A 20600-nucleotide genomic window follows, 5' to 3' on the forward strand; every position below is an offset into this window, starting at 1 on the left:
TGGGCTTGCTGGATCATATGATAATTCGATTTTTAGTTTTTTAATGAACCTCCGTACTGTTCTCCATAGTGGCTGTATCAATTTACATTCCCACCAACAGTGCAAGAGGGTTCTGTTTTCTCCACACCCTCTCCAGCATTTGTTGTTTGTAGATTTTCTGATGATGCCCATTCTTACTGGTGTGAGGTGATACCTCATTGTAGATTTGATTTGCATTCCTCTAATAATTAGTGATGTTGAGCAGCTTTTCATGTGCTTCTTGGCCATCTGTATGTCTTCTTTGGAGAAATGTCTATTTAGGTCTTCTGCCCATTTTTGGATTGGGTTGTGTGTTTCTTTAATATTGAGCTGCATGAGCTGTTTATATATTTTGGAGATTAATCCTTTGCCCGTTGATTCATTTGAAAATATTTTCTCCCATTCTGAGGGTTGTCTTTTCATCTTGTTTATGGTTTCCTTTGCTGTGCAAAAGCTTTGAAGTTTCCTTAGGTCCCATTTGTTGATTCTTGTTTTTATTTCCATTAGTCTAGGAGGTGGATCAAAAAAGATCTTGCTGTGATTTATGTCAAAGAGTGTTCTTTCTGTTTCCCTCTAAGAGTTTTATAGTGTCCTGTCTTACATTTAGGTCTCGAATCCATTTTGAGTTTACTTTTGTGTATGGTGTTAGGGAGTATTCTAATTTCATTCTTTTACATGTAGCTGTCCAGTTTTCCCAGCACCACTTATTGAAGAGATTCTCTTTTCTCTATTGTATATCCTTGCCTCCTTTGCCATAGATTAGTTGACCATAGGTGTGTGGGTTTATCTCTGGGCTTTCAATCTTGTTCCATTGATCTATGTTTCTATTTTTGTGCCAGTACCATATTGTCTTGATTACTGTAGCTTTGTAGTATAGTCTGAAGTCAGGGAGTCTGATTCCTCCAGCTCCTTTTTCTTCCCTCAAGACTGCTTTGGCTATTCGGGGTCCTTTGTGTCTCCACACAATTTTTAAGATGATTTGTTCTAGTTCCATAAAAAATGGCATTGGTAATTAGATAGGGATTGCATTGGATCTGTAGATTGCTTTGGGTAGTATAGTCATTTTCACAATATTGATTCTTCCAATCCAAGAACATGGTAAATCTCTCCATCTGTTGGTATCATCTTTAATTTCTTTTATCAGTGTCTTATAGTTTTCTGCATACAGGTCTTTTGTCTCCCTAGGTAGGCTTATTCCTAGGTATTTTATTTTTTTTGTTGCAATGGTAAATGGGAGTGCTTCCATAATTTCTCTTTCAGATTTTTCATTAGTGTATAGGAATGCAGGAGATTTCTGTGCATTAATTTTGTATCCTGCAACTTTACAAAATTCATTGATTAGCTCTAGTAGTTTTCTGCTGGCATTTTTAGGATTCTCTATGTATAATACCATGTCATCTGCAAACAGTGACAGTTTTACTTCTTCTTTTCCAATTTGGATTCCTTTTATTTCTTTTTCTTCTCTGATTGCCGTGGCTAGGACTTCCAAAACTATATTGAATAATAGTGGTGAGAGTGGACATCCTTGTCTTGTTCCCGATCTTAGAGGAAACACTTTCAGTTTTTCACCATTGAGAATGATGGTTGCTCTGGGTTTGTCATATATGGCCTTTATTATGTTGAGGTAGGTTCCCTCTATGCCCACTTTCTGGAGAGTTTTTATCATAAATTGGTGCTGAATTTTGTCAAAAGCTTTTTCTGCATCTATTGAGATGATCATCTGGTTTTTATTCTTCAATTTGTTAATATGGTGTATCACATTGATTGATTGCATATATTGAAGAATCCTTGAATCCCTGGGATAAATCCCACTTGATCATGGTGTATGATCCTTTCACTGTGTTGTTGGATTCTGTATGCTAGTATTTTTTTGAGAATTTTTGCGTCTATATTCATCAGTGATATTGGTCTGTAATTTTCTTTTTTTGTAGTATCTTTGCCTGGTTTTGTTATCACGGTGATGGTGGCCTCATAGAATGAGTTTGGGGGTGTTCCTTGCTCTGCAATTTTTTAGAAGAGTTTCAGAAGGATGGGTGTTAGCTGTTCTCTAAATGTTTGATAGAATTCACCTGTGAAGTCATCTGGTCCTGGACTTTTGTTTGTTGGAAGATTTTTAATCACAGTTTCAATTTCATTACTTGTGATTGGTCTGTTCATATTTTCTGTTTCTTCCTGGTTCAGTCTTGGAAGGTTATACCTTTCTAAGAATTTGTCCATTTCTTCCAGGTTGTCCATTTTATTGGCATAGAGTTGCTTGTAGTAGTCTCGTAGGATGTTTTGTATTTCTGTGGTGTCTGTTGTAACTTCTCCTTTTTCATTTCTAATTTTATTGATTTGAGTCCTCTCCCTCTTTTTCTTGATGAGTCTGGCTAATGGTTTATCAATTTTGTTTATCTTCTCAAAGAACCAGCTTTTAGTTTTATTGATCTTTGCTATTGTTTTCTTTGTTTCTATTTCATTTATTTCTGCTCTAATCTTTATGATTTCTTTCCTTCTGCTAACTTTGAGTTTTGTTTGTTCTTCTTTCTCTAGTTCCTTTAGGTGTAACGTTAGATTGTTTACTTGAGATTTTTCTTGTTTCTTGAGGTAGGGTTGTATAGCTATAAACTTCCCTCTTCGAACTGCTTTTGCTGCATCCCATAGGTTTTGGATCGTTGTGTTTTCATTGTCATTTGTCTCTAGGTATTTTTTGATTTCCTCTTTGATTTCTTCAGTGATCTCTTGGTTGTTTAGTAACGTATTATTTAGCCTCCATGTGTTTGTGTTTTTTACGTTTTTTTCCCTGTAATTTATTTCTAATCTCATAACGCTGTGGTCAGAAAAGATGCTTGATATGATTTCAATTTTCTTAAATCTACTGAGGCTTGATTTGTGACCCAAGATGTGATCTATCCTGGAGAATGTTCCGTGCACACTTGAGAAGAAAGTGTAATCTGTTGTTTTTGGATGGAATGTCCTATAAATATCAATTAAATCTATCTGGTCTATTGTGTCATTTAAAGCTTCTCTTTCCTTATTTATTTTCATTTTGGATGATCTGTCCATTGGTGTGAGGTGTTAAAGTCCCCCACTATTATTGTGTTACTGTCAATTTCCTCTTTCATAGCTGTTAGCAGTTGCCTTAAGTATTGAGGTGCTCCTATGTTGGGTGCATATATATTTATAATTGTTATATCTTCTTCTTGGATTCATCCCTTGATCATTATATAGTGTCCTTCCTTGTCTCTTGTAACATTCTTTATTTCAAAGTCTATTTTATCTGATATGAGAATTGCTACTCCAGCTTTCTTTTGATTTCCATTTGCATGGAATACCTTTTTCCATCCCCTCACTTTCAGTCTGTATGTGTCCCTAGGTGTGAAGTGGGTCTCTTGTAGACAGCATATATATGGGTCTTGTTTTTGTATCCATTCAGCAAGCCTGTGTCTTTTGGTTGGAGCATTTAATCAATTCACGTTTAAGGTAATTATCGGTATGTATGTTCCTATGACCATTTTCTTAATTGTTTTGGGTTTGTTTTTGTAGGTCCTTTTCTTCTCTTTTTTTCCCACTTAGAGAAGATCCTTTAGCATTTGTTGTAGAGCTGCTTTGGTGGTGCTGAATTCTCTTAGCTTTTGCTTGTCTGTAAAGCTTTTGATTCCTCCATCGAATCTGAATGAGATCCTTGCCGGGTAGAGTAATCTTGGTTGTAAATTGTTTCCTTTCATCACTTTAAGTATATCATGCCACTGCCTTCTGGCTTGTAGAGTTTCTGCTGAGAAATCAGCTGTTAACCTTATGGGAGTTCCTGTGTATGTTATTTTTCGTTTTTCCCTTGATGCTTTCAATAATTTTTCTTTGTCTTTAATTTCTGCCAATTTGCTTACTATGTGTCTCGGCGTGTTTCTCCTTGGGTTTATCCTGTATGGGACTCACTGCGCTTCCTGGACTTGGGTGGCTATTTCCTTTCCCATGTTAGGGAAGTTTTCGACTATAATCTCTTCAAATATTTTCTCGGGTCCTTTCTCTCTCTCTTCTCCTTCTGGGACCCCTATAATGCGAATGTTGTTGCATTTAATGTTGTCCCAGAGGTCTCCTACGCAGTTTTCGTTTCTTTTCATTCTTTTGTCTTTATTCTGTTCCACAGCAGTGAATTCCACCATTCTGTCTTCCAGGTCCTTATCCGTTCTTCTGCCTCAGTTATTCTGCTATTGATTCCTTCTAGTGTAGTTTTCATTTCAGTTATTGTATTATTCATCTCTGTTTGTTTGTTCTTTAATTCTTTTAGGTTTTTGTTAAACATTTCTTGCATCTTCTCGATCTTTGCCTCCATTCTTTTTCTGAGGTCCTGGATCATCTTCACTATCATTATTCTGAATTCTTTTTCTGGAAGGTTGCCTATCTCCACTTCATTTAGCTGTTTTTCTGGGGTTTTATCTTGTTCCTTCATCTGGTACATAGCCCTCTGCCTTTTCATCTTGTCTTTCTGTGAATGTGGTTTTTGTTCCACAGGCTGCAGGATTGTAGTTCTTCGTGCTTCTGCTGTCTGCCCTCCGGTGGATGAGGCTATGTAAGAGGCTTGTGTAAGTCTCCTGGTGGGAGGGACTCCAGTTCTGTATCTTGATTGTGGTGGTGGTTACACAAATTTACACATGGGATTAAACTGCATAGAACTACACAAATACATACACACATGAGTACATGCAAAATATGCTTATATGATTGCAGTACAATAATGCTAATGAGGCCTGTAGTCTAGCTAATATTATGCTGTAATCATATTAGAACTCCCACTGGTAGAAGCTGTCTAAATGTTTCAGAAGGCTCTATATACTATTTTTGCATCTTCCCATGAATTTATTATTATTTAAAATAAAAAGTTTTTTAAAAGATAGCATAAACCAAGCCATTTTCCATTTTCACTTAAAATTCCCAGCATGCAAACAAAAAATTATCACGAATGAGACGAGCTAAAACTTGCAAAGAAAGTATTACTAAAAAAAAGTCCCAGATGCAATCCTCATACTGGAAATGCCAGTACAGACTATAAGATAATGATTAACTTAAGAAAATAGATACAATGGAAAATTTCACACAATACAGGAATCTATAAAATGAACAGATATTCTAGAACTCAAAAAAAATGTAATGACTGAATTTTAGGATATAATAACTATAACTGATATTTTAGCCTATCAGAATTCAATAAAGATATATGTAAGATTTCAATGAAATGATTAACAAACTTAACCTAAATTACTTAACCTAAATATATATATTTAGGTCAAATGGGCTATGAAGCAAACCTAAATTCATATCAAAGGATTGAAATCAGAATATATTATTTGACCTCTGACAACAGCTTAATTTAGACATCATTAATAAAGAAGATAACTATAAAATCACCACAATTTGGAAATTAAGCAGTTCACTTCTAAATAACACATGGGTCAAAGAAAAAACTCAAATTAAGTTAGAAATTATTTTGCACTGCATGAAAATAAAAATACGTCAAAGAAAACAACTAGGATATAACAGAGTTATTACCATCGAAAATTTATAGCCTTATATGCATACATTTGAAAAGAAAAAAAAGGATCTAAATCTATAATCTAATTTTCCTTCTGAAATAGTAAAATAAAAGCAAATTAAAAGTAGAAAGAAGAAAAAAATAAATATAAAATCAGAATGCAATAAAATAAAAAATCTATAATAATGAGGTCCAGCAAAGTCAAAAGTTGGTTGTATTAAAGGTCCAATGAGGAACATACTTCAACATAATAAAGACCACATATGACAAGCCCACAGATAACATCATACTCAATGGTAAAACCAAAAGGTTTTCCTCTAAGATCAGGAAAAAGACAAGGATGCCCACTATCACCACTTATATTCAACATAATATTGGAAGTCTTAGCTAGAGCAATTAGGCAAGAAAAAACTTTTAAAGCATCAAAATTGGAAAGGAAAAAGTAAAAATGTCATTATTTGCAGATGACATAATATTGTATATAAAAAACATTAAAGACTCCAAAAATTTTAGAGCTAATAAATAAATTCAGGAAAGTTGCAAGATAAAAAATCAATATACAGAAATCTGTTATGTTTTTATAGTTAATAATGAACTGTCAGAAAGAGAAATTAAGAAAACAATACCATTTACAATTTCATCAAAAGGAATAAAATACCCAGGGATAAATGTAACTAAGGAGGGGGTGCGGAGAAAAGGGAACCCTCCTACACTGTTGGTGCGAATGTAAATTGGTATAGCCACTATGGAGAACAGTATGGAAGTTCCTTAAAAACTAAAAATAGAGTTACCATATGATCCAGCAATCCCACTCCTGGGCATATATACAGAGGAAACCATAATTCAAAAAGATACACACACCCCAATATTCATTGTAGCACTATTTACAATAGCCAGGACATGGAAGCAGCCTAAATGTCCATCAACAGAGGAATGGATAAAGAAGATATGGTACATATATACAAGGGAATATTACTCAGCCATTAAAAAGAATGAAATAATGTCATGTGCAGCAACATGGATGGACATAGAGATTGTCATACTGAGTGAAGTAAGTCAGAGAGAGAAAGACAAATATCATATGATATCACTTATATGTGGAATCTAAACAAAAGGGTACAAATGAACTTATCTACAAAACAGAAATAGAGCTACAGATGAAGAAAACAAACTTAAGGTTACCAAAGGGTAAGGAGGGGGGAGGGATAAATTGGGAGATTGGGATTGACATATACACACTACTATACATAAAATAGATAACTAATAAGGACCTACTGTATAGCACAGGGAACTCTACTCAGTATTCTGTAATGGCCTGTGTGGGAAAAGAATCTAAAAAAGAGTGAATATATGTATAACTGATTCACTTTGCTGTACACCTGAAACTAACACAACATTGTAAATCAACTATACTCCAAGAAAAATTATTTTAAAAAGAATAAAATACCCAGGAATAAATTTAACTAAGGGGCTGAAAGACCTACACATTGAAAACTACAAGACATTGATGAAAGAATGTAAAGAAGACACAAATAAATGGAAAGATAATCCATGCTCATGGATTAGAATAATTAATATTGTTTAAATGTCCATACTACCCAAAGTAATCTACAGATTTAATGTAATCTCTATCAAAATTCCAATGGCATTTTCCACAGAAATAGAACAAAAAATCCTAAAATTTACATGGGACCAAAAAAGACCCCAAGTAGCCAAAGGAACCTTGAGAAAGAATAAATCTGCAGGTATCATGCTTCCTGATTTCAAACTATGTTACAATGCTACAGTAATCAAAACATTATGGTACTGGCATAAAAAAAGACACATAGATCAATGGAATGGAATAGAGACCCCAGAAACAAACCTATGCATATATGGTCAATTAATTTACGACAAAGGAGCCAAGAATATATAAGGGGGGAAACGACAGTCTCTTCAATAAATGGTGATGGGAAAATTGGGCAGCTACATGCAAAAAGAATGAAACTGGACCATTAGCTACACCATCCACAATAATTAACTAAAAATGGATTAGACTTGAAGGTAAGACACAAAACAATGAAATTCTTAGGAGACAACATAGGCAGTAAATCCCTGACATCTTTCTCAGCAATGGTTTTTCATATTTGACACCAAAAGCAAAGGCAACAAAAAGGCAACAAAAGTTAAAATAAACAAGAGGGATTACATACATCCAACTAAGTAGCTACTGCATATCAACAAAAGCAAAGACAACGTACTGAATGGGAGAAAATATTTTCAAATTATATATCAAATAAGGTATAAATATCCAAAATATATAAAGAACTCATATAACTCAATAGCAAAAATACAAACAACCTGATTTTTAAATGGGCAGAGAATCTGAATAGACATTTTCCCAAAGACATACAGAAGACCAACAGGTACATGAAGGGATGCTCAACATCACTAATCATCAAGGAAATGCAAATAAAAACCACAAGGAGATATCACTTTATGCCTCTTAGAATAGCTATTATCAAAAAGACAAGAAATAAAAAGTATTGGTGAGGATCTGGACAAAAGAGAATCCTTGAGCACTCTTGGTGGGAATGTAAATTGGTACAGCCACTTTGGAAAACAATTTGGAGGTTCCCTAAAAAATTAAACATAGAACTACCATATGATCCAGTAATTTTACTTCTGGGTATTTATCAGAAGAAAACAAAAACACTAACTCAAAAAGACATGTACCTCCTTGTTCACTGAAGCATTATTTACAATAGCCAAGACATGGAAACAAATCTAAGTGTCCATTGACAGATGAATGGATTAAGAAAATGTAGTGTAGAATCAGCCAAGATGGTGGAGTAGAAAGACCTTGAGCTCACCTCCTCTCACAAGCACACCAAAACCACAACTATTTTCAGGACAACCACTGATGAAAAGACCAGAACCTACCAGAAAAGATCTTCTACAACTAAACACATAAAGAAAGAACCACAATGAGACAGGTAGGAGGGGTGAATTCACGATATAGCCAAGTCCCATACCTCCAGGTGGGTGACCCACAATCTGAGGTTCTCCCATAGGAGTAAGAGCTCTGAGCCCCACATCAGGCTCTCCAGGCCAGGGGTCTTGTACTGCAAAGATGAGCTCCCAGAACATTTGGCTTTGAAGGCCAGTGGGGCTTAATCTCAGGAGCCCCAAAGTATTGGGGTAAATAGAGACTTTAGTCTTAAAGGTTGCACACAAAAACACACACTCTGGGACTTAGAGAAAAGCTGTAATTTGATAGGAACCTAGACCAGACCTACCTGCTGGTCTTGGAGAGTCTCCTGGAGAGGTAAGGGGAAGCTGCAGCTCACTCTGGGGACAAAGACACTGGCAGCAGCTTCTTCAGAGCTCCTTCTACTGAATTGATGCTGGTGCTGGTGGGCACCATTGTGGAATTCTTCCCCTAGTTCATTAGTACCACAACTTCGCCCCCCCCAACAGCCTGTAGGCACCAGTGCTGGGATGCCTCAGGCAACTGGGTGGGGACACAGCCCCACTCATAAGCAGACAGGCTGCCTAAATACCTCCTGAGACCACAGCCTTCTCTGGACTCAGCCCTGCCCACCGGAGGGTTCAGGACCCAGCTCCACCCACCAGTGAGCAAGCACCAGTCCCAGTGCTCACTAGCAGGCCAACACAAGTTTTGGAACACTGCGGAACCCAAATCCAACTATGTCAGGAATCAGCCCCCCCACCAATAGTCTGACACCAACTTTGAGATCCCTGGACCCTGCATCCAGATTCTAGGAACCAGTTCTGTCTGGTAGTAGTCCAGCACTAACCCCACGAGTGGACAGGCAACAGCCCTGGAATCTTTTGGACTCTGACTCCACCAAGAAGTGAGCCAGCACTAACCCTGGGGCCCCCTGGGGTTCTGAAGTCAGCTGCCCAGCTGCCTCGTGACCCAGTCCTACAAACAAGTAGCTGGCAGCCTCCACAAAGCAGTGCCTGGCAATAAACCAGGCGAGGTAACAATCAGGCCTATAAGACTGCCCACATAGTCAGTCTGCCACAACAGAAGGACCCATGGAGCCCTCATAGGGGGAACCCCTAGAGCATATAGGTTGGATGACGAGAGGTGAATGCACAGCTGGAACACACAGGATGTCTCCTACACAAGGTAACTTCTCCAAGGGGGGAAAATGTAACTAACCTACCAGATACATAAGAATACAAACAGCAATTTAGGCAAAATGAGGCAGCAGAGGAACATGTTCCAGGTGAAGGAAAAAGATAAAACCCCAGAAGAAGAACTAAGTGAAGTGGAGATAGGCAATCTACTTGAGAAAGAGTTCAGGGTAGTGACTGTAAAAATGATCAAGTAACTTGGGAGAGAAATGGATGCACAGAGAAGTTAGAAGTTTTTTAACAAGAGTTTAAAAATATAAAGAACAACCAAACAGAGATGAAGAATACAATTACTGAAATGAAAAATACACTAGAAGGAATCAACAGTAGCCTAAATTATACAGAGGAATGGATCAGCAAGCTGGAAGACAGTATAGTGGAAATCACTGATGCTGAACAGAAAAAAGAAAAAAAGAATGAAAAGAAATGAGGACCGTTTAAGAGTCCTCTGGGACAACATCACACATACAAAGATTCATATTATAGGGGTCTCAGAAGGAGAAGAGAGAGAGAAAGGGGCTGAGAACATGTTTGAAGATAAAATAGCTGAAAATTTCCCTAAACTGGGAAATAGTCACCCAAGTCCAGGAAGCATAGAAAGTCCCATACAGGATAAACCCAAAGAGGAACACACCATGACACACTGTAATTAAAATGACAAAAATAAAAGATAAACAGAGAATATTAAAAGCAGCAAGTGAAAAGCAACAAATAACATACAAGGGAACTCCTATAAGGTTATCAGCTGATTTTTCAGCAGAAACTCTGTAGGCCAGAAGGGAGTAGCTTGCTATTTTTAAAGTAATGAAAAGGAAAAACCTACAACCTAGAATACTCTACCCAGCAAGACTCTTGTTCAGACTGGATGGAGAGATCAAAAGTTTTACAGACAAGCAAAAGCTAAAAGAGTTCTGAATCACCAAACCAGCTTTATAAGCTGTGTTAAAGGAAATTCTCTAAGCAAAAAAGAAAAGGCCACAACTAGAAACATTAAAATTATGAAATGAAAAAGTCCATCAGTAAAGTCAAACATCAATAAAAGTAGGAAATCATCTACACATAAATCTAGTAAGCAGGTTAAAAGAAAAAAGGAGGATAGATTAACCAAGATGGCGGAGTAGAAGGACGTGCTCTCACTCCCTCTTGCGAGAGCACCAGAATCAAAACTGGCTGCTGGACAATCATTGACAGGAAGACCCTGGACTTCACCAAGGAGGATACCCCACGTCCAAGGACAGAGGAGAAGCCACAGTGAGACGGTAGGAGGGGCGCAATCAGAGTAAAATCAAATCCCATAACTGCTGGGTGGGTGACTCACAGACTGGCGAACGCTTATACCACAGAAGTCCACCCACTGGAGGGAAGGTTCTGAGCCCCACGTCAGGCTTCCCAACCTGGGGGTCCGGCTACGGGAGGAGGAATTCCTAGAGAATCAGACCTTGAAGCCTAGTGGGAATTGATTGCAGGACTTTGACAGGACTGGGGGAAACAGAGACCCCACTCTTGGAGGGCACACACAAAGTAATGTGTGCATCGGGACCCAGGGGAAGGAGCAGTGACCCTGGGGGAGACTGAGCCAGTCCTACCTGCTGCTGTTGGGGGGTCTCCTGCAGAGGCGAGTGGTGGCTCTGTTTCACTGTGGGGATAAGGACACTGGCAGCCGAGGTTCTGGGAAGTTCTCCTTGGCGTGAGCCCTCCCAGAGTCTGCCATTAACCCCACCAAAGAGCACGGGTAGGCTCCAGTGTTGGGTTGCCTCAGGCAAAACAACCAACAGGGAGGGAACCCAGCCCCACCCATCAACAGTCAAGTGGATTAAGGATTTACTGAGCTCTGACCGCCACAGCAACAGGAAGGGAACCCAGCCCCACCCATCAACAGTCAAGTGGATCAAGGTTTTACTGAGCTCTGACCGCCACAGCAACTGTCAGCTCTACCCACCACCAGAGCCTCCCATCAAGCCTCTTAGATAGCCTCAACCACCAGAGGGCAGACAACAGAAGCAAGAAAAACTACAATCCTGCAGCCTGTGGACCAAAAACCACAGTTACAGAAAGATAGAGAAGATGAAAAGGCAGAGGGCTATGTACCAGATGAAGGAACAAGAAAAAACCCCAGAAAAACAACTAAATGAAGTGGAGATAGGCAACCTTCCAGAGAAAGAATTCAGAATAATGATAGTGAAGATGATCCAGGACCTCGGAATAAGAATGGAGGCAAAGATTGAGAAGATGCAAGAAATAATTAACAAAGACCTAGAAGAATTAAAGAACAAACAAACAGAGATGACCAATACAATAACTGAAATGAAAACTACACTAGAAGGAATCAATAGCAGAATAACTGAGGCAGAAGAACGGATAAGTGACCTGGAAGACAGAATGGTGGAATTCACTGCTGTGGAACAGAATAAAGAAAAAAGAATGAAAAGAAATGAAGACAGCCTAAGAGACCTCTGGGACAACATTAAACGCAACAACATTCGCATTATAGAGGTCCCAGAAGGAGAAGAGAGAGAGAAAGGACCCGAGAAAATATTTGAAGAGATTATAGTCGAAAACTTCCCTAACATGGGAAAGGAAATAGCCACCCGAGTCCAGGAAGCGCAGAGAGTCCCATACAGAATAAACCCAAGGAGAAACACGCCGAGACACATAGTAATCAAAGTGGCAAAAATGAAAGACAAAGAAAAATTATTGAAAGCAGCAAGGGAAAAACGACAAATAACATACAAGGGAACTCCCATAAGGTTAACAGCTGATTTCTCAGCAGAAACTCTGCAAGCCAGAAGGGAGTGGCATGATATACTTAAAGTGATGAAAGGGAAGAACCTACAACCAAGATTACTCTACCCAGCAAGGATCTCATTTAGATTTGATGGAGAAATCAAAAGCTTTACAGACAAGCAAAAGCTAAGAGAATTCAGCAACACCAAACCAGCTCTACAACAAATGTTAAAGGAAATTCTCTAAGTGGGAAACACAAGAGAAGAAAAGGACCTACAAAAACAAACCCAAAACAATTAAGAAAATGGTCATAGGAACATACATATCGATAATTACCTTAAACGTGAATGGATTAAACGCCCCAACCAAAAGACATAGACTGGCTGAATGGATACAAAAACAAGACCCATATATATGCTGTCTACAAGAGACCCACTTTAGACCTAGGGACACATACAGACTGAAAGTGAGGGGATGGAAAAAGATATTCCATGCAAATGGAAATCAAAAGAAAGCTGGAGTAGCTATACTCATATCAGATAAAATAGACTTTAAAATAAAGAATGTTACAAGAGACAAGGAAGGACACTACATAATGATCCAGGGATCAATCCAAGAAGAAGATATAACAATTATAAATATATATGCACCCAACATAGGAGCACCTCAATAATAAGGCAACTGCTAACAGCTATAAAAGAGGAAATCGACAGTAACACAATAATAGTGGGGGACTTTAACACTTCACTTACACCAATGGACAGATCATCCAAAATGAAAATAAATAAGGAAACAGAAGCTTTAAATGACACAATAGACCAGATAGATTTAATTGATATATATAGGACATTCCATCCAAAAACAGCAGATTACACGTTCTTCTCAAGTGCACACGGAACATTCTCCAGGATAGATCACATCTTGGGTCACAAATCAAGCATCAGTAAATTTAAGAAAATTGAAATCATACCAAGCATCTATTCTGACCACAACGCTATGAGATTAGAAATGAATTACAGGGAAAAAAACGTAAAAAAGACAAACACATGGAGGCTAAACAATACGTTACTAAATAACCAAGAGATCACTGAAGAAATCAAAGAAGAAATAAAAAAATACCTAGAGACAAATGACAATGAAAACACGACGACCCAAAATCTATGGGATGCAGCAAAAGCGGTTCTAAGAGGGAAGTTTATAGCTATACAAGCCTACCTAAAGAAACAAGAAAAATCTCAAGTAAACAATCTAACCTTACACCTAAAGAAACTAGAGAAAGAAGAACAAACAAAACCCAAAGTTAGCAGAAGGAAAGAAATCATAAAGATCAGAGCAGAAATAAATGAAATAGAAACAAAGAAAACAATAGCAAAGATCAATAAAACTAAAAGTTGGTTCTTTGAGAAGATAAACAAAATTGATAAGCCATTAGCCAGACTCATCAAGAAAAAGAGGGAGAGGACTCAAATCAATAAAATCAGAAATGAAAAAGGAGAAGTTACAACAGACACCGCAGAAATACAAAACATCCTAAGAGACTACTATAAGCAACTTTATGCCAATAAAATGGACAACCTGGAAGAAATGGACAAATTCTTAGAAAGGTATAACCTTCCAAGACTGAATCAGGAAGAAACAGAAAATATGAACAGACCAATCACAAGTAATGAAATTGAAACTGTGATCAAAAATCTTCCAACAAACAAAAGTCCAGGACCAGATGGCTTCACAGGTGAATTCTATCAAACATTTAGAGAAGAGCTAACACCCATCCTTCTCAAACTCTTCCAAAAAATTGCAGAGGAAGGAACACTCCCAAACTCATTCTATGAGGCCACCATCACCCTGATACCAAAACCAGACAAAGACACTACAAAAAAAGAAAATTACAGACCAATATCACTGATGAATATAGATGCAAAAATCCTCAACAAAATACTAGCAAACAGAATCCAACAACACATTAAAAGGATCATACACCACGATCAAGTGGGATTTATCCCAGGGATGCAAGGATTCTTCAATATACGCAAATCAATCAATGTGATACACCATATTAACAAACTGAAGAATAAAAACCATATGATCATCTCAATAGATGCAGAAAAAGCTTTTGACAAAATTCAACACCCATTTATGATAAAAACTCTCCAGAAAGTGGGCATAGAGGGAACCTACCTCAACATAATAAAGGCCATATATGACAAATCCACAGCAAACATCATTCTCAATGGTGAAAAACTGAAAGCATTTCCTCTAAGATCAGGAACGAGACAAGGATGTCCACTCTCACCACTATTATTCAACATAGTTCTGGAAGTCCTAGCCACGGCAATCAGAGAAGAAAAAGAAATAAAAGGAATACAAATTGGAAAAGAGGAAGTAAAACTGTCACTGTTTGTGGATGACATGATATTATACATAGAGAACCCTAAAACTGCCACCAGAAAGCTGCTAGAGCTAATTAATGAATATGGTAAAGTTGCAGGATACAAAATGAATGCACAGAAATCTCTTGCATTCCTATACACTAATGATGAAAAATCTGAAAGAGAAATTATGGAAACACTCCCATTTACCATTGCAACAAAAAGAATAAAATACCTAGGAATAAACCTACCTAGGGAGACAAAAGACCTGTATGCAGAAAACTATAAGACACTGATGAAAGAAATTAAAGATGATACCAACAGATGGAGAGATATACCATGTTCTTGGATTGGAAGAATCAACATTGTGAAAATGAGTATACTACCCAAAGCAATCTACAGATTCAATGCAATCCCTATCAAATTACCAATGGCATTTTTTACGGAGCTAGAACAAATCATCTTAAAATTTGTATGGAGACACAAAAGACCCCGAATAGCCAAAGCAGTCTTGAGGCAAAAAAATGGAGCTGGAGGAATCAGACTCCCTGACTTCAGACTATACTACAAAGCTACAGTAATCAAGACAATATGGTACTGGCACAAAAACAGAAACATAGATCAATGGAACAAGATAGAAAGCCCAGAGATTAACCCACGCACCTATGGTCAACTAATCTATGACAAAGGAGGCAAAGATATACAATGGAGAAAAGACAGTCTCTTCAATAAGTGGTGCTGGGAAAACTGGACAGCTACATGTAAAAGAATGAAATTAGAATACTCCCTAACACCATACACAAAAATAAACTCAAAATGGATTAGAGACCTAAATATAAGACTGGACACTATAAAACTCTTAGAGGAAAACATAGGAAGAACACTCTTTGACATAAATCACAGCAAGATCTTTTTTGATCCACCTCCTAGAGTAATGGAAATAAAAACAAAAATAAACAAATGGGACCTAATGAAACTTCAAAGCTTTTGCACAGCAAAGGAAACCATAAACAAGACGAAAAGACAACCCTCAGAATGGGAGAAAATATTTGCAAATGAATCAACGGACAAAGGATTAATCTCCAAAATATATAAACAGCTCATTCAGCTCAATATCAAAGAAACAAACACCCCAATCCAAAAATGGGCAGAAGACCTAAATAGACATTTCTCCAAAGAAGACATACAGACGGCCACGAAGCACATGAAAAGATGCTCAACATCACTAATTATTAGAGAAATGCAAATCAAAACTACAATGAGGTATCACCTCACAGCAGTTAGAATGGGCATCATCAGAAAATCTACAAACAACAAATGCTGGAGAGGGTGTGGAGAAAAGGGAACCCTCTTGCACTGTTGGTGGGAATGTAAATTGATACAGCCACTATGGAGAACAATATGGAGGTTCCTTAAAAAACTAAAAATAGAATTACCATATGACCCAGCAATCCCACTACTGGGCATATACCCAGAGAAAACCGTAATTCAAAAAGACACATGCACCCGAATGTTCATTGCAGCACTATTTACAATAGCCAGGTCATGGAAGCAACCTAAATGCCCATCAACAGACGAATGGATAAAGAAGATGTGGTACATATATACAATGGAATATTACTCAGCCATAAGAAGGAACGAAATTGAGTCATTTGTTGAGACGTGGATGGATCTAGAGACTGTCATACAGAGTGAAGTAAGTCAGAAAGAGAAAAACAAATATCATATATTAATGCATGTATGTGGAACCTAGAAAAATGGTACAGATGAGCCAGTTTGCAGGGCAGAAGTTGAGACACAGATGTAGAGAATGGACATATGGACACCAAGGGGGGAAAACTGCGGGGGGGTGGGGATGGTGGTGTGCTGAATTGGGCGATTGGGATTGACATGTATACACTGATGTGTATAAAATTGATGCCTAATAAGAACCTGCAGTATAAAAAAACAAACAAAACAACTAATACTAAACTTTCATTGGGTTATTTGTATGGAAATATGTTAATATAAATGTTTCAGACATTACATGAAATTTCTAAAAATCTTATATGTTCTGGTATAATGTTATAAGTAATAATCCTAGTTATTACTTTAAAATGTATATCTCAGAAATAACTAATTTTCTTGTCAACTGCATTATTATGAACTTTCATCAAATCTTTTACCGTGGTCGTCTTTTGTCATTTACAGACAGTTCTGGGTGTACTCTGATGATTTTGCAAATATGTTCCTATAAAAGGGTTTCATCTTCAAGAAATTCATGGAAAAGACTCTGACAAGTACAGGTTTCTGGTAACTGACTGTACTGCTGAACTGAATGAATAAGCATTTTCAGAACTCTGATGAAAAACTGATGAACTCATAAAAGTGCTAACAAAAGATCAAGATGAAAAAAAACAATTAATTACATGGGACTGAGTGAACTGATGAGGATGAGTATAATTTTTGTGACTTTCTCTCTGAATTTAAAAAAAAAAAAATCCCACAAGGACTCAGAGGCAAAGAATATACAAATCAATTTTCACTGCAAAGTAAAGGAGCTGTTACAGTGGAGGATTACTGGACTGAATGTCAATATTATGACATAGTATGAGTGTGTTTCATATTTGGTAATTGCAATCATTGTTGCTTTTGTTGTGGTCATCCATGTACAATGCTTGGTGTCAGTCTATTTATCTCTTGTAAAAATAAAATACAGTGTGTGTGTGTGAAAAAAAAAAAAAAAAAGAAAAAAGGAGTAAAATCATCTATATCCACAGTAAGCAGTAACGGGATTCACAAAACAATTAGATGTAAAATATGATATCAAAAACAGTAATCATGTGGGGAGGAGACTACAAAAGAAGGGTTGTTAAAATGCATTAGAAATTAAGAGGTCAGCAACTTAAAACAATCATGTATACTTAGAGATTGCTATATAAAAACCTCATGGTAACCATAAACCAAAACTCTATAATAGATATACCCACAAAGAAGAAAAAGGAATCCAAACATAGCACTAAAGATAGTAATCAAATCACAAGAGAAGAGAAGAAAAGAAGAAAAGAAGGAAGGAAGGAAGGAAAGAAGGAAGGAAGGAAGGAAGGAAGGAAGGAAGGAAGGAAGGAAGGAAGGAAGGAAGGAAGGAAGGAAAGAAAGAAAGAAAGAAAGAAAGAAAGAAAGAAAGAAAGAAAGAAAGAAAGAAAGAAAGGGAAAGAAAGAAAGAAAGAAAGAAAGAAAGAAAGAAAGAAAGAAAAGAAAAGAAAGAAAGAAAAGAAAAGAAAAGAAAAGAACGAAAGAAAGAAAGACCTAGAAAATCAAATCCAAAACAATTAACAAAATGGAAAGAACACATGTATCAATAACTACCTTAAATGTAAATGGACTAAATACTCCAATCAAAAGATATAAAGTGGCTGAATGAATACAAAAACATGACCCATATATATGCTGCCTACAAGAGACTCACTTTAGATCTAAAGACACACATAGACTGAACGTGAGGGGATAGAAAAATGTATTTCATGAAAATGGAAATCAAAAGAAAGCTGGGGTAGCAATACTTATATCAGACAAAATAGACTTTAAAATAAAGACTGTTACAAGATACAAAGAAAAACACTACATAATGATCAAGGGATCAATCCAAGAAGATATAACAATTGTAAATACATATGTACCCAACATAGGTGCATCTAAATATATAAAGCAAATATTAACAGACATAAAGGAAGAAATATACAGTAACACAATAATAGTACGGGACCTTAACATCCCACTTACATCAATGGACACATCATCCAGACAGAAAAATCAAGATGGAAACGCTGGTCTTAAATGACATATTTGAATAGATGGACTTAATTGACATATGTAGAACATTCCATCCAAATGCAGCAGAATACACATTCTTTCCAAGTGAACATGGAACATTCCCTAGGATAGATCACACACAAGGCCACAAAACAAGCCTCAGTAAATTTAAGAAAACTGAAATCATATCAAGCATCTTTTCCAACCACAACACTGAGACTAGATATCAAATACTAGGGGAAAAAATGCAAAAAACACAAACACTTGGAGGCTAAACAATAAACTCTCAACAAATGGGTATAGAAGCAACACCCATCAACATAATAAAGGCCACATATGACAAACCCAAAGCTGACATCATACTCAATGGTGAAAAGCTGAAAGCATTTCCTCTAAGATCAGAAACAATACAAGGATGTCCACTCTCGCCACTTTTATTCAACATAGTAATGGAAGACTTAGCCACAGCAATCAGAATAGAAAAAGAAATAAAAGGAACCCAAATTGGAAAAAAAGAGGTAAAACTGCCACTGTTTGAAGATGACATGATACTATACATAGAAAATCCTAAAGACACCACCAGAAAACTACTAGAATGAATGTAGTTAAATGAATTAGGTAAAGTTAAAGGATACAAATTTAATATACATAAATCTGCTGCCTTTGTATACACTAACAACAAACTATCAGAAAGACAAATTAAAGAAACACTCCCATTCACCACTGCATTAAAAAGAATACCTAGGAATAAAGCTACCTTAGGAGGTAAAAGACCTGTATTCAAAAAGCTATAAGACACTGATGAAATAAATTGAATATGACACAAACACATTGAAAGATATACCATGTTCCTGGATTGAAAGATTCAGGATTATTAAAATGACCACACTACCCAAGGCAATCTACAGATTCAATGCAATCCCTATCAAGATACCAATGGTATTTTTCACAGAACTAGTATAAATAATTTTAAAAATTGTATGGAAACACAAAAGGCCCTCAATAGACAAAATAGTCTTAAGAAAGAAGAATAGAGCTGGAAGAATCATGCTCCCTGACTTCAGACTTTACTACAAAGCTGCAATAATCAAAACTGTGTGGTACTGGCACAAAAAGAGACACATTGATAAATGGAACAGGATACAGAGCCCAGGAATTAACCCACACATTTATGGTCAATTAAACTACCACAAAGGAGGCAAGAAGAAAAAATGGAGAAAAGACAGTCTCTTCAATAATGGTGCTGGGAAAACTGGACAGCTACAAGTAAAACAATGAAATTAGAACATTCTCTAAAACCATGTACAAATATAAACTCAAAATGGATGAAAGACCTAAATGTAAGACCAGAAAACATAAAACTCCTATAGGAAAACATAGGCAGAACATCTTTGAAATAAATTGTAGCAATTTTTTGGATCTATATCCTAAAGCAACGGAAATAAAATCAAATATAAACAAATGGACCTAGTTAAAATTAAAAGTTTTTGCACAGCAAAGGAAGCCATCAATGAAACAAAATGACAATCTACTGAATGGGAGAAAATACTTGCAAATGATATGACCAAAAAAGGGTTAATAGCCTAAGTATACAAACAGCTCACACAACTCAACATTAAAAAAAAACAAAACAGACAACCCAATTAAAAAATGGGCAGAAGACCTGAATAGACATTTTTCTGAAGAGGACATGTGGATGGCCAGCAGGCACATGGAAAGATGCCCAACATCACTAATCATCAGTAAAATGCATGAAAAAAACAAACAACCCAAGCAAAATATGGGTGGAAGATCTAAATGCACATTTCTCCAAAAAAGACATACAGATGGCCAACAAGCACATGATAAGATGCTCAACATCACTAATCATTAGAGAAATGCAAATCGAAACTACAATGAGGTATCACCTCACACCAGTCAGAATGGCCATCATCAAAAAGTCTACAAACAATAAATGCTGGAAAGGGTGTGGAGAAAAGGGAACCCTCCTACACTGTTGGTGGGAATGTAAACTGGTACAGCCACTAAGGAGAAGAGTATGC

At 36.8% G+C, this 20600-nt stretch overlaps 1 protein-coding gene and 1 long non-coding RNA gene across 2 annotated transcripts in view; both read right to left on the reverse strand.

Annotated features, from left to right (window-relative positions):
* The window catches only part of LOC309651832, a 437596-nt gene extending 426835 nt beyond the window's left edge, over positions 1–10761 (reverse strand). The window contains exon 1 of the long non-coding RNA XR_014258432.1: positions 3510–10761. This is a non-coding gene — a long non-coding RNA (uncharacterized lncRNA). The remainder of the gene's footprint in view (positions 1–3509) is intronic.
* Positions 1–20600, reverse strand: part of GABRA3 (gamma-aminobutyric acid type A receptor subunit alpha3) — a 258489-nt gene that overhangs the window by 204087 nt on the left and 33802 nt on the right. The window lies entirely within an intron of this gene.

Source organism: Balaenoptera physalus (genome assembly GCF_965194825.1).
Source record: "Balaenoptera physalus genome assembly, chromosome: X".
NCBI classification, from domain to species: Eukaryota; Metazoa; Chordata; class Mammalia; order Artiodactyla; family Balaenopteridae; genus Balaenoptera; species Balaenoptera physalus.